The 15231-nt window shown below is 44.8% G+C and overlaps 1 long non-coding RNA gene across 1 annotated transcript; it reads left to right on the forward strand.

The window, feature by feature from the left end:
* The first annotated feature begins 1146 nt into the window (after positions 1 to 1146).
* LOC119814777 lies at positions 1147 to 14619 on the forward strand. Its single transcript, XR_005285458.2, has 3 exons — positions 1147 to 1503; positions 10823 to 11002; positions 12915 to 14619. It is a non-coding gene; the product is annotated as an uncharacterized LOC119814777 (long non-coding RNA).
* The last annotated feature ends 612 nt before the right edge of the window (positions 14620 to 15231 follow it).

The following is a 15231-nucleotide window of genomic DNA, read 5'->3' on the forward strand; positions in this document are numbered from 1 at the left end:
ATCTGTACCCAGCCAATCCTAATCGTTTCTACAGCTAAAATGGAATGTCACTCTCTGCAGGACGCTTTCCTGTTCCTGCGGCTCCTCTTTTACGGTACATCTTCCCGTCCTCATTTGCAGTGGGTGATAAATCACTAAGTGCCTGAACTCCTCCACAAAAATGTAAGGCCCATGAGGAGAGATTCTGTCCTGTTCAATGCTGCAGCCCAGTGTCATTCGCAATGCCACATACATGGTTAATATGGATTTGTGAGCTTGAAATTATGGAATATGAGGGTCCCACAGATAGCACCATGGGAATCGTGACACCCGGGTAGCAGGGAACTGGCAGCCTGCCAGAGAAAGGAGGCTGGGAAGCCTTATCAAAGGAGCTGGGTGGAGTGATGGGAGCAGGCGCAGTGCAGACCTCCAAGGAACTCTAGCCGGAGCCAGCATAGCATACTTTAGATCCCAGGCAAACTCACACAGCCCTCGGCCCCTCCCTTCCACCCCGTTACAACACACACAGCATTGCCAGGACTGTGGAATTCAGGGAGTGGATTATCCCCTCTGTCCAACTCAGTCTTGCAGGCTCTTTGGTACATTTAGGGTCTTTTTTTTTTTTTTTTGTAGGCTACCAGGTATTCCACATACATACACACATACACACAAACACATATACACACATACATACACATACACACACACACACATGAGATATGAAAACAAAAAGGAGAATACTGGGGGAGGGGAGGGGGTGGGGCCATGAAGATGGAAGGGAATAATGGGAAATAATGGGAGGATCAACCCAGGGGCTATGTATAAAAATCTCAGTAAAACTTGTTATTTTTTAAGCTAGTGTATATTTTAAAAAATGGGTTTGCTCATAAAAAGATAAATAGTCCTCAAATTCTGCCTTGATCCTGCTTCTGTTCCCAAACTGTCATCACAGAGTTTAGCTGTCCTTGCATGTAGCCCATCCTTTTCTTTATTTCCCTAAGGATAAGATTTAATAAAGTTAAGCAATGATAAATATGAGGTTCCTATATTTTGGTCCAAGAGAGAAAACCAGCTGTATATCTAAAAAGCAAGGAAGACGCGGTTTAGCTGACAGTGGCACTTTGAACCCTTCCAGAGTTAATCATTTGCCTCACTCAAGAGGATCCATGCAGCAAGGTCTCGTGCTGGATGATGATGTCAATATTATGAGACCTCTGTTCCCTTCTGATCTGAGTCTATTAATTTTATTATCAGCATCAAGGACTCTGTGATTTGATCTCAAGTCACATACAGACAGTGTTTCCCCAAAGAGCTTTTGAAAGTGATTTCCTTTCTCAAGGTCAGGGCAGGAGGATCTCTTGTCTTGTGCATTTGCCATCCAAAGGCTGGACCAAAGTTAACACAGCCAAGAATACCAGAGTAAACAACGGGGGAGAAATCGCTGCTGTGGCAGCCCCTGGAGCTGCAGCGTTCCTGGGAGATTTCATCTGATCGGCGTCTGTGCACAAGCCAGAGCTAAGCCTGGTGAGTATCTGCAGTTGACTGAGGGGGGACTGAAATAAAATGAGGGGTGCAGAACCCCCCCAACTTCTCAGTTCTGGGGCTGAGCCTAGAAGCAAGAAGAAACTTCAGTTTCAGTCCTCTGTGCACCAATGTGTCCCGTGTGGCTGTGCACAAAATATGAAGTTGGGAATCACTTCACAGGCTAGGGAGGCAGTCTCATCAGGGAAGGGCTTGAACAAGGACCTAAGTCAGTGACTCTCACCCTACAAGTCGAGACCCTTTTGGGGAATTGGACGACCCTTTCACAGTGGTCATGTAAGACCATCGGAAAACACAGATATTTATATTACAATTCGTAACAGTATCAAAATGACAATTATGAAGTAACAACAAAAATATTTCATGGTTGGGAGTCACCTAAACATGAGGACTTGTATTAAAGAGTCTCACTGTTAGGAAGGCGGAGAACCACTGCTCTAGGTAGATCTTCAGCACCCACGTAAAGAGCCACGCACCCTTCTCTTGGGCTCTTTTCCTTCTGTTTGTTTGTCATGTCCAACTCTGATGTGATAGTCTTTATCATATTATATATCATTTTGTTGTTGTTATTATTATTACTATTATCATCTCTGAGAAGCCTGTTCTTTTATAATGAGAGACAGTAAGGGAGGAGGTCCAGATGGGAGGGGAGGTGGGGAGGAACTGAGAGGAATAGAGGGAGGGGAAAACCATATTCAGGATATAAATATGGGAAAAAGAATCTATTTTCAATAAAAGGGGGAAAGGGAAGCCAGGCACCATAGGAAGCACCTTTGATCCCAATGCTGGAGAGGAGGGGGGAGAAGAAGAAGAAGAAGAAGAAGAAGAAGAAGAAGAAGAAGAAGAAGAAGAAGAAGAAGAAGAAGAAGAAGAAGAAGAAGAAGAAGAAGAAGAGGAGGAGGAGGAGGAGGAGGAGGAGGAGGAGGAGGAGGAGGAGGAGGAGGAGGAGGAGGAGGAGGAGGAGGAGCAGGAGTCATATGAGAAGGAACCATTCTCTTGTACTGGTTCAATAATTCAACAACTGGCAAGCTACTGACATTTAGCAACTGCTAACTTTTTAGAAGAGGTGGTTTTGAGTGAACCTCTGCCTCATCCTGGGACAAGACATAGATTGACCTAAGTCTGAAAGGCCCTCCCAGGAGTCAGGGGCTCAGTCAGCTCCACTGTGTGATCCTGAGATGATGGTAACTTGAGCCAGGGGAGGACAGAGGAGTCAGCACAAGGTGGGGCTGAGACTGGACTAAAATGTTCAGACTCTACCTCAGTTCAACTCAAGGGGAGTACTTGGCAAATTTTGTGTGCTTGTTTCCATGGTTTGGATTGATCAAGACAGGACCTCATGCCCCTGCTGGACAAGCATACTGCCGCTGAGCTGTATTTCCCACAACTGTTATCATTCTACATAAAACTTCCATTCTAATATGGCAGATACCTATGTCAAGGTGTGGAGCAATTGCTCCGGTTTCGGGACTGATTTCTAAAATAGATTTGTGTGTGTGTGTGTGTGTGTGTGTGTGTGTGTGTGTGTGGTCTGTCTGTGTCTGTGTGTAGGTGCCCATAAAGGCCATATTAAGGCATGGAACTCCAAAGTTGGAGCCACCTAATGTGGGTGATGGGAACTGAACTCAGGTCCTCTGGAAGAGCACTACTGAAAGCACTTAACAAAGAGCCATTTTGTCAGCCCGGAGCTGACTGTGTGTGTGCGTCAAAGAACGCAGCAGATCCTCCATGCCTTACTTGCCTTCCAGGCACCTTCATCCCCTGGTCCTCTTCTCTCTGCTTCTTAGAGTCGTTTGGGGTTTAAGCCCTTTGTTCTTTCCTTCACCAACACCTCCCTGGTTTGTGCCTTTTTTTTAAATTACTGTCCCCGGCAATGCCACATTCCATTTTCCCTGTGCAGAATTTGCAAACTAAACCCCAACTTTGCTCCTCCTCACCGTCCTCTTAGAACTACAGCTCTCAGAGCATGCTCTCCTGGCCAGCACTGTTGGCTTCCTCTGGGAACATATTAGAAATAACAATTCTCAGGCCCCGTGCCAGACCCCAACCAGAAATTCTGGGGTTACAGTCCAGAAATCAGCACTTAACGAAGTCCCTTGGGTAGTCTTGATCCCCACTAAGTTCCGAGACACACTGATTTGGAGGCATGGGGTGCCAGAAACACATTGCTCTTTACCAAAGTCCTGTTCTTTGAAAGCCAGGCCACAGTCAGCTCCTTGCAGCTTTTCTGCTAGTTCTTTTGGCTACACTTTTCTGGCACTCACTGGATGAAGCTCAGCTCTGCCTCGTCTTCCTTGTCCGCGTGTGTTTGTCTTCCTGGGTCTTATTGACAAAACTACCCGCTTAGCGGGCCGGAGAGATGGCTCAGTGGTTTAGAGCACTTGACTACTCTTCCTAGAGGTCCTGAGTTCAATTCCCAGCAATCACATGGTGGCTCACAGCCATCTGTAATGGGATCAGATTCCTTCTTCTGGTGTATACATAAAGTTCATGAGTAAATAAAATTTAAAGAGAGAGAGAGAGAGAGAGAGAGAGAGAGAGAGAGAGAGAGAGAGAGAGAGAGAGAGAGAGAGAGAGAAAACCTATCTGCTTAGATCATGGAACTCCTATGGAAAAACCTAGTGGCTTATGCCTATTCCCAGAACTCGGGGTCGGGGATGGGCTTTTCCTATGTCATAGCCTGGCCCCATGTGCATGGTGGGCTTTCTTGTAGCTAGAGGCCACTGTCTGTTCTTGGGTCTCTTGCAGAATCTACTGGGGGTTCTTACTCTGCACCCCCTGATTCTCCTCTCCTCCCCAGAGAGATGTCTGTTGCTCACTTGCATATCCAGGCCTTGGCAAGAAGGCCATCTTACTATCCTGCTGAAGGCATAGAATGTCCTGATTTTGATACAGGCCACTTCTCAGCATGGTACTGATGCTATGTGACTTGCCCAAGATGACTCTACTCATGGGAGACAGAGCAGGACCCAAATCCACACTTCTACTTGAACAGGCTTGAGCTGATATTCAGAAAAGGGGCATATATCACTCTATTTGTCCACCTGCTCAGGTCATCCTTTTCTCTTATGATTTGACTCTCATGATGGCTTCCAGAAGGCTCACATGCTAAAGACTTATTGCCAAATGGTATGCGTTTGAGAGGTAGTTAGATGGTGAGGGATCTAACATAGTTTAAACTATTGGTGAGTTCACAGCTGAATGGACAGGCAGAAAAGGGAGAAGAAATAGGCTGCTGGAGATGTAACTGAAGGATTAGGTCAATCTTGTTCCTGGCCTCTCATGTCTCTGCTTCCAGGATGTTATGATGTAGCAGCTTCCTTTCTCTGTGCCCTTCTGCTGTAAAGACTCATTACAAGAGATGGGCCTCTTATCTCACACACTTTTTTCTGTATCAGAATATCCCTTGACGTGTGATAGTAGGCTGCCGTGGACCACTGATGCTCTGGGAAGACACCCAGCCGTAATTCAGATCTGTGCTCTGCCACTCGGCGCTGTTGGCTTTAACTCCTAAGCACCTCCCCTATTTCAAAGATGAATATACATCAGCCATCTAATTTATAGGGTGATTTTTTTGAGGATCAAATAAGATCATGTGAAGATGGTCTCTAAACTTTGAAGTATTCACTACTACCTGAGACAGATCCATCAAGGTTGTTGCCCTGGGCTCCCACTCCCAGCTGTGTGTCCTTTGCTTCCTTAATCAACAAAAAGTGAATCTACTTCTTTAAGAGATTCGAGAGCCAGTAGGCACTCGCAGGAGCAAGGAACTCCATCAGCCAGGGGTCTTGGCTACCAGCAACAGAAACCAACTGGGACAAATTTAAGTGGAAAATGTTTACTGGGGTTCAGAGAAACCACAAGAGATTAGAGGTCAAGGCCTGGAAAAGGAGCCATAGAAACTAGACAAGGATGCAAGGCCAGCTGTTTGCTTGTGGCTGGTATAACAAGCAATAAACACAGTCACGTGTTAATCTAGAATCACCTAGAAGAGCTTCTGTACATGCCTGTGGGGAGGCAGGTACCTTGACTACATGGAGGTGGGAAAACCTGCCCACTGTGGATACCGGACTGGATAAAATAGAGGAGAAGAGCCGGGCACTAGCCAGCATGCATGCATTCATCACTCTGTTTCCTGATTATGAATGCAATGGAACCAGTTCCTTCAAGCTCCTGCTGTGTTGACCTCCCCATCATGGTGGATGCACCTTGAACTGTGAGCCAAAACACGCCCTTCCTCTCTCATGTTGCTTTTGTTCAGAGTATTTTATCAGAGCAGCAGAAAAGGCAAAACAGAAGGCTAAGACACCTTGAATTTAGGAAAGTACTTAAAGACTTTTAGAAGCAAACAGCTTTGAGTTGGGAGCCCAGCTGGTGAATGTGTGAATGTGCTGGCCAGGGAGAGGAAGGACCTGGGGCTTGCGGAGGACGGGGAACGTCTGCTTCAGGGTGAGGGCTGGATCTCTTCAGCACTTTGAAGAGAACTAACCAAAAGGTCAAAAATGTAAGGACCCCCTAGAGGAACTGAGCTACCTTTCTCCAAAAGCGTTTATATTTTGGAGACTTTCTATGTATATGGGTGTTAGTTCAGAGGACAGAAGGAAGCGGAATGTAGCGGCATGGCTCTGTATTCCTGAACTGAGGGCTGAAACAAGAGGATCGAGAGTCCCAGGTTAGCCTTGCTGCATACTAAATCCCAAGGCAGCCTGAGCTACACAAGACTCTGTCTCAAAAATAACCTAACACTGAGAAGCTGGAGAGATGCCTCAGCATCTAAGGGCACCTGTTGCTCTTACAGAGGACCCAGGTTCTGTTCCCAACATCTGTAGCTGGTATACAACCATTTAAATTTCTAGTTCCAGAGACACTGACACCCTCTTCTGACCCTCATGGGCACTAGGCATGCACGTGGCGCATGTAAATACTTGTAGGTACAAACTCAGAAACACAAAATAAAATCAATAACTCTAAAGAAACCTGTTTTTAAAAATCATAATAAAATGAATGAATGGGAGAGTTTGACAGCAGACATCTCTGCAGATCTCCAAGTCGGACACAGAAGTTACGACACATATGTCACTGCTATGAACCCCTTGACGGCTGGTCATAGACAGCTAAGGCCAAACCTCAGGGAACATTGCTGGGAAGTACCTCTTGGGGCCTCTCTCTTCTAGGACAGTTTATTCTTACAGATCAGTTTGGTCAACTGTGTTCTCTTACATAATGGGCAGTCCCTTCTCAGGCCAGTATCTGACCATCCCCACGAAAGCTCTTAGATGCAGCAGCAGAGAAGCCTGGGACCAAGCCAGCCTCTCCTTTACTGCACATCAATGGTTTCATTTATTCGTAATCTCTCACAGTTTTCCATTCCTGGCCTCTCCTGGGCCCTACTTCCTCTCCAAGGGATCACAGGCCGGTGAGAGGCCGAGAGAGGAAACAAGAACCTTACAGTCGGCTGCAGCCTTAAAGGAGGCAATACTAATTTCCGTCCCCTAACTTTTTAGCTGAAAGGTGAAATCGGCTTTCTCTACTATCGCACTGTGTGAGATGAGGTGCCATTCTGGTATTGTGGGAGGGCTGTGAGGCTGCCAGCTAAGCTACGTTTATGGAAACATTTCCCTTTCTGTGATGCTCCTAGCTATATGGAACTCCGCCTTCAGGCAAGCTAGAAATGAGCTCCCGGGGACTCCTGAGCATTGAGCAGGGCCGACTCTTGCCTCTGCTGCTGGGTGATGGAGGTTCCTCTCCCACTCCACCCCTTCCTCTTTATTCTCTGCTTTGTATATTTTCTTATTAAGCTTTCTTCATGGAATTATACCATGGCCACCTGAATTTCTCAGAAAAGACTCTTTTTCCTTGGGACTCTCAGATGCCTTGGTGCAGAGATATAATTTGATTTTTTTTAAAAAAAAATAGCATTTTATCCCAATGATTTTAGAATTGATTTATGTTATTAGGTACAGGATGAATAGTCATGACATATATATATTGTTCCATGCAAAGCAGGAGATGGTCTCATCAGAAATGTTTTTCAACCTTGGGTAGGGGCCAGTGGAGGGGGAAAGAGACTAGAAGCATGGCCTTAAAAGCTTGGCTTCCTGCAGGAGCCAAGAGAGGTATAACAATGAGGGGATTGTTCCCATGGGCAGGGACCAGGCATCTCACAGAGAGGAGCAACAACAGGAGTGGGCTGCACCCAGGAGTCCCCAGCTCCATGGTGGAAATAGGGCACTGAGTTCCCACCAGTGTGATTGAACAAAGCCCTTAAAACTTTGAGTATTGACTTGAATAATCTTAACAAAATGTCTCATTCAGCTGCAATTAGCCACATAATTGGACAGCTATGTTTGGAGGAAAAAGTCAAAAGGTACGAAATGGCCACAGAACACTCCCACTGCGGTGTATTTTTAAGATCGTTCACAGAACTGTCCACGTGAGTTCCTCTCCTGCTTTCTCTTTCCATTCTTAGCTAAATTCACCTCATTATTGTCTTATTCATTGCTGTGACCCAATCTCTTTGGTCTCCACTCAGCAAACTTATTCAGAATGATTTAATCCAAAAATTCTCTAGCGTTGGGAAGATGGCTCTGTCGGTAAAACGATAAGAAGCTGGGGTTTGGATCCCCAAAACCCCACATAAAAATCTGGGTGCTTAGCATAGAGTAGGGAACCCTGATGGCTCCTTGGCCTTGAGAGGGAGGGAGGGGAGGTATGGGTGGAGGGGAGGGGAGGGAAGGGGGAGAAGGAGGGGAGGAAAGGGGGAGGAGGAGGAGAGGGAAGGGGGAGGAGGAGGGGAGGAGATGGAAATTTTTAAATATAAAAAAATAAACCATGGGAAAAAAAAAGAGTTAGCCAATAAGAAGCTAGAACTAATGGGTCAAGCAGTGATTTAATTAAAAAAAAATCTGGGTGCTATGAAATATATGCTTGTAACCCCACTCCTGGAGACACATGGATCCCTGGAGATAGCTGGCTGGCCAGTTTATCCAAATTGCTATTAGTTTCAGCAAGAAAACCTTTCTCAAAACAAGGTAGAGAATAAATGAGAAAGAAACACATTTACACACACAGCCACAATGCACATATGAACATGTACATACACATCAAAGATACATGCCCAATAATAAAGAATAATAATAAAAATGTCTCTGATAACACAGAAAATGTATTTTTCCTATGACTGGGACACGCGATCAAGCACAAAGCTTTTTGTTTTCTTAGGCTAGTTCAGGAACTCACGGGATAGACATGGCAGCATCAAGCACATCCATGCTTCTCCAAGATGGCTCCTGGACCAGCATCCAGGAGCTTGTTAGGAATGCATCTTCTAAGTCCCACCCAGACCCCACCCTCCCCCCCCCCATCCGAAACCTAGGTGGGACCCATTCATCCCTGTTTTGACAACGCTGCTAAGTGATCAGACATACTCTAAGACTGATCTAAAGATAGTCTGTTAATCCCCTGCTGCCCAATGCTGTTTTGACATTGAGGAAAGCCCATAGTGGACTGCTGCGCCCCAAAGAGGGGGTGGTAGGGAAACTGACCATATAGGATCAAAATTCTCAGAATTTTGTTTTTAAAACATTTACAAGGTAGATATATTTTTCAGTGCTGAGGATCAAACTCGCACATGCTGGGCAAGTGCTGTATCACTAAAATGCACTCTAAGGCCGATTTTCTTAAGGGGAGGTCTCTCAACGATTTGTCAGACAAGCTCTGGAAGTCAGCCACCCCCTAGTCTTAAACCAAGTAGCTGTGGGACCCCAGACAACTCACAGTTCTCTTTGTCGATCAGTTTTCTCATCTGTACAAGCTGGGACATGGAATGGAACTGTCAGCATTTCTTATTATAACAACCTGTGAGCCTTTTTTTCCTTCTGAATATAGGGTTGCCAGGTTTAGGAAGTGAAAAGCTGTGCTGCTTTTCAAAAAAATATACTCAAATTTCAACATTCAAATTGAGTTTCAAGTGAGCAAGTAATTTCAGTGTGCATATACATATTTTATACATATAATATATGTATATGTTATACATATATTCTGTAAGAATAAGCTGGGCATGGTGGTGCACACCTTTAATCCTAGCACTTGGGAGGCAGAGGCAGGTGGACCCATGTGAGTCTGAGGACAGCCTGTTCTCCATGGCGAATTTCAGAGGGCTACGTAATAAACCCTTGTCTCAAAATGACTACTACTGATCATAAAAATAATAAAGGTAGGTTCACAAGGGACATATATATGTGAAAATATTATTGTTTATCTGACATTCATGCGTTAAACTGTGCGTTTTTATTTGAATGTGAACTTTAATCAGAGACCGCCTCATTGGGGAGCGCCTGCCGCAAAGGGCCCGCAGCAGTCCCTGGGAGGGACAGCAGAGGCAGCATTGGGTTGGGGTATAAACGAACTAGGACTCTGATTCTGACTTAATCTGAGGCTGAGTCACTTCCTCTCATTAGGATCAGTTTTATTATCTGTGCAATAAGGGTATTGGACCAAATTATCTCTAAGTGTCTGTGCTATTTTTGTCTTTTGTTCTACTCTTTGATTTCACTCTTTTTCTCCCCTATTGTTTAATTTGTGGGGGAAATGAGGGTTAATGATGTGAATTTAGAGGGATACATTTTATTGAGCTGTGAGCTGACCTCCTTGAAAGCGGTTTTGGCAACAAAAAGTGGCTTTGGTAGAATAACGAGCCCTGTCATTTGTACATAGCATCTGCTCCTACAAACCTCAGATTTAGCTACTACAGCTCATGCCACTGTGCTGGTTCACATGAGAATTGTCCCCTCTAGGCTCTGGTATTTGAAAACTTGGTAGCCAGTTGGTGCTGCTGTTTGGGAGATTACAGGGAGGTGCGGCTTTGTTGGAGGAAGTATGTCACTCCCCGGGTTTTGATAGTGAATAACTGTCTTAGGATCACTATGGCTATGATGAAACACCAAACGCAAAAGCAAACAGAAGGGGAAAGGGTTCGTTTGCCTTACACTCCCACAACACTGTTCATCATTAGAAGAAGTCAGGACAAGAACTCAAGCAGAGGAGGAATCTGGAGACAGGAGTTGATGCAGGGCCTGCTGAGGAATGCTTGTTACTGACTTTCTCCTCATGGCTTCCTCTGCTGGTTTTCTTATAGAACCCAGGATGACCAGATCAAGGAAGGCACCATCCACAATGGACTGGACCCTCCCACATCAGTCACAAATGATCACAAATGGAAAAAAAATGCCTTACAGGCTTACCTATAGACCTAGCTCATTGAGGCGTTTTCTCAACCGAGGCTCTCTTTTCTCCTCTCCAGTGACTCCAGCTTGCGTCAAGTTGACAGAAAACTAGCCAGCACAATAGATTCTCTCTGCCTCCTGTTCATGGTTGAACATGTGAGCCTCTGCTTCCTACTCTGGCCTCCATTCCTGCCTGCTGTCACCGTGATGGAATCTAAATACTCTGGAATAATAAACCAAAACAAACTCTATCTTCTGTAAGTTTCTTTTGGTCATGGCTTTTATCACAGGAAAAAAAAAAAAGTAACCAATACAGATAGCTAGAACAATGGTGCATTGACCAGCCCCACAGACAAAGCTCTTCATGTGAACTTGATGTTCCCTTAGAAAAGAATGTCTAAAAGTGCAGCTAGCTGCAGGGACAGAAGTGAGGGCTCTTATTTGTTCTGCCACCACCACACTCTCCCTGCTGTCCAAGAAGGCCAACGGTTCTTTACCAGCCGTACCCTAAGTCACATGTGGCTAGCTTGGGAAGGTATTGCTAAGCCAGCTCAAGCTCTTGCCCATCAGAGGTCTAGAACAATTTCTGTTGGATAATTCTTCTGTGCATTCGTCACTCAAATTGGTAGCCAGGCAGGAAGTATAGGTAGGACAACCAGACTAAAGATGCTGGGATGAAGAAGAGCAGAGTCAAGAGACACCAGCAGATGTAGCAGAAGCAGGATGTGTAGAAAATGAGGTAACAAGACATGAGCTACATGACAAAGCACAGAGAAGAAATCTGGGTTAATTTAAATGTAAGAGTTAGCTAGTAACAAGCTTGAGCTATTGGCTGAGCACTTACAATTACTATTAGGTTTCTGAGTGGTTACTTGGGAACACTGCCGCCACAGAAAAACTCTGCCTACAAACAACGGCCAAAACAGACTCTGTACTGAGAAGGCTTCTTTTCGTTCCAATGGGAACAGCTGGCATTCCTTTTGGCCATGTATGGAAGGCCTCATTAGCCAGCATAAGTTCAAAGTTGTCGGTCCAATTATTTTTTAATATAGGTACTTCATTCAATCCAGCAAGAATACTGGAGTTCCAACTTTGGGGTAAAGTCCCTTCTTGTGGTGAGAAACTGGGGTCTCCTTGCCTTGACTCCTTTGGGTCATTTTCTCCTGCAGGCACCATGTGAAGGAAGAGGCGTTGGGGCAAGGTGATATTCTCTACAGCTGAGCTCCATAGACAAATGCACAATCCCACGTGTCAGACAAAAGGATTTTAAGGCTATTCATATTTTCGCCAAGTTCTATAATGAGCATCTATTATTTTATAAAAAGAAAAAAGTTACCCTCCTTTTTAAAAAAAAGCCTTATAATTACTCCCAACTGTTCACTTTTCTCAGCTGTATATTTTTAGAGTAACCCAATATAATCCATTGCTCTCCAACTGACTTGCTTTGTAGAAGAGTTCAGATCTATAATGAATAATTGAGCCTTTATACAATAGGAGGAAAAAAATCTATAAATTCGTCACAGTTGGTGTTGTTAGGAGGGAAGCTGAGGAGGAAGGTATGTCTAAGGAAAGAATGAATCTAGGAGAAAAGTGAATAGGAGTGGAGCTCTCTCTCCTGGCATGAGTGAGTAGCCATAGCTGTCCTGCAAGGAGCCATGAGGCATTTAGCCAGGGTCAAGACAAGGGCCCTGAGGAGCCTTAAGACATGAAGGCATGCTGGGACATTAAGAGTTCTCTGGGAAGCCAGGCACACACCTTTAGTCCAAACACTGGGGAAGCAGAGGTAGGCAGATCTCTGTGAGCCCGATCTAAATAGCAAATTCTAGGCTATTGGGCTTCTGACTCAGATCGATCGATAGATAGATAGATAGATAGATAGATAGATAGATAGATAGATAGATAGATAGATAGATAGATAGACAGAGAGATAGATGATATATAAAAAGGGGCCAGAATGGTGGTCTGTGCCTGTAATCCCGGTGCATAGGAGATGGTAGGATTACTAGGAATCATCTTCAGATACATAGAGAATTTGAGACAGCCTGGAGTATGTGACTTCCTGTCTAAAAAAACTAAAACTGAAACAAAAAACAAAACAAACAAACAAAAAACTGCTTGGGAACTGGAGAGATGGCTCACCAGTTAAGAGCATGTGTGGTTCTTGCATAGGAATGGAGCTTGCTCTGAAATTGACATCTTGCTGTGACTTCCTCTGTGACCATGCAGAGCTGTGCCCCAGTTACTTAAGACTGATAAATATTTACATCTTCGAGACCTTCAAGATTCTTCCCTGGAACAAAGAGGATTCATCAAGAGTGATGACAGAAGCAAGAGCAATCCCAGGGTGTGAGCCAGTAGGGGAGCTGGAAGACATCCCTGGGTAAGGTGGTTTGGCTGCTTGGCCAACGCCCCATAGGCCTGGGGCTGTTTCACTGAGGTTGACCCTCTTCTACAGATTTCATTCTTGGCTTTTAGAAGTATTTTTGGAGCCCATCAAGAGCCTCAGGGAAGTAACGGTTGACGTAACTTTGGCCAAAGTTCTGTACAGAGTTTGTCCACGGGAGAGACGCTGGATCTTGGCCAGCTTGAACACATGAAGGAAACCTAGCCAAAACGGTTTAAAAGGGTTTGCAGTTTTGCGCTTGTTTAGACTGTTGCCAGATCACCCACTAAGAACGAACATTCAGGGGCCAGGGACATGTTTCTCGGGTGCACACCTAGACCGTATTTCTTTATCCTCACTGGCATCAGCATGACTGTCGATTCTTTGCTGTTTGGTTTTGCCTTTGTTTGGTTTTAGTTTGGGTTTTGAGACAGGATCTTGCTATGTTGTCCAGGCTGTCTCCACATTAGTGGCCATGCCTTAGCCTCATAAGATTATAGGTGTGTGTCATCCTGTCCAGGGATGATGGTTAACTCTTCATTTATGTTGAGGCAGACGATCATTGAGCCTCCTCAGCTGTCCTCAAACTCACTACATACCTTTGTGAGACCTTGAACTTCTGATCCTCTTGCCCCCATCTCCTGAGAGCTGGAATTTATCACGTGCCACCACACTAGAATCAATCCTAGAACTTTGTTCATACGTGGCAGAAGCTTTGCCAGCAGGGATACACCCCCAGTCACCGGCTGTGCCTTATTTATGCGGTGTTGCGATCAGAATAAGATTGTTAATGTAAGTTACCCCTTTAATCTTCTCGAGTGAGGGCAACAGGACAGACAAGGAAATCAAGGGCTCGGAGTGTCTCTGTGAATTGAGAGGCAGAGCCAAGGACTCCAGACTTCCGATCTGGAAGCTTTCCGGCCTTGTCTGAGATGGCTCAGATTCACTTCATCCAGCTCTCTTGATGTAAGTAGGGATGAGGAACACCAGCCTTAGATAACGTGGGTTTTAAACAGCGCCTCACCCAAGAAATAAATAATAAGGTAAATGAAAGCTGCGGTACAACCTTCATGATTACAAAACTCAGACAAAGTACTACCCAGAGATAATGGTGGGAAGAGATCTGCTACCTGTAGCAGGTGAGGGAAGTGCGGGGCTTTTGAGAGCAATTGCCGTCATCCAGTGAAGAGCATTCCTTTTGTAATCTGTTAGCATAGGAGACCAGAGCTTCCACCAACCCCAAAGTGAAGGATGTCATCAGTTAGCATCTGAGGCCTATGGAAAGCTTCTGCTAGCTTGCTGCAACCTCCCTAATGTACCCGCCATTAATTCGCCTTGATTGATAGCATTCTTTGTTCTATTATTATAGAACTTTATGAAGTCACTTCTATGGGGTGGGGAAACATGAAACTTGGGGCTACCTAGTTCTGTGTTTCCTGGGCTATGGTGACTCAAATTTGGCTCCAGAATAAACTATTCCCTTTGAAACAAGAACTGTGTTTTCTTTTATTAAGAGAATAATCAGGATTGTATTCAGAAAGTATATATATTACATATATATACATATATGTATATATGTATATTTACATGTGTGTGTGTGTGTGTGTGTACATGCACAGAGGAAAGAATCTCAGGGGCAGGCACAATCCTGAACATACTTAGTTAAGGAGTATGTTCCTGAGTTCAGTTTAAGATCATAGTTCAAGAAGGAAAGATGAAGCAGTCTGCAAGATGCACAGGTAAAGGAGCTTGCTATGTAAACCTCTTGAACTGAATCCTCTGGCCTTCACATGCGTGCGAGAGCATGAGCAACTACCATGAGCATGACTCAACCCCCACACCTCACAGTAACAATTGTTTTTCAAAGAAGGAAAGACAGATGGAGGTTAAGCATAACTCAGTTGGTAGAGTATCATGCATGAAGCCTTGGAGTTCAGTCCCCAGCACCACATACAACAGAACACAGTGGCACATGCCTGCATTCCTGCACTCGAGAGGTAGAAAAAAAAGAGTTCAAAGTCATCCTCACCTACATAGCAAGTTCAAGGCCAGTTTAGGTTATGTGAGACTTTGTCAAAAGAAGGTGGTGGTAGAGGAGGAAGG

Source organism: Arvicola amphibius, chromosome 5 (genome assembly GCF_903992535.2).
Source record: "Arvicola amphibius chromosome 5, mArvAmp1.2, whole genome shotgun sequence".
NCBI classification, from domain to species: domain Eukaryota; kingdom Metazoa; phylum Chordata; class Mammalia; order Rodentia; family Cricetidae; genus Arvicola; species Arvicola amphibius.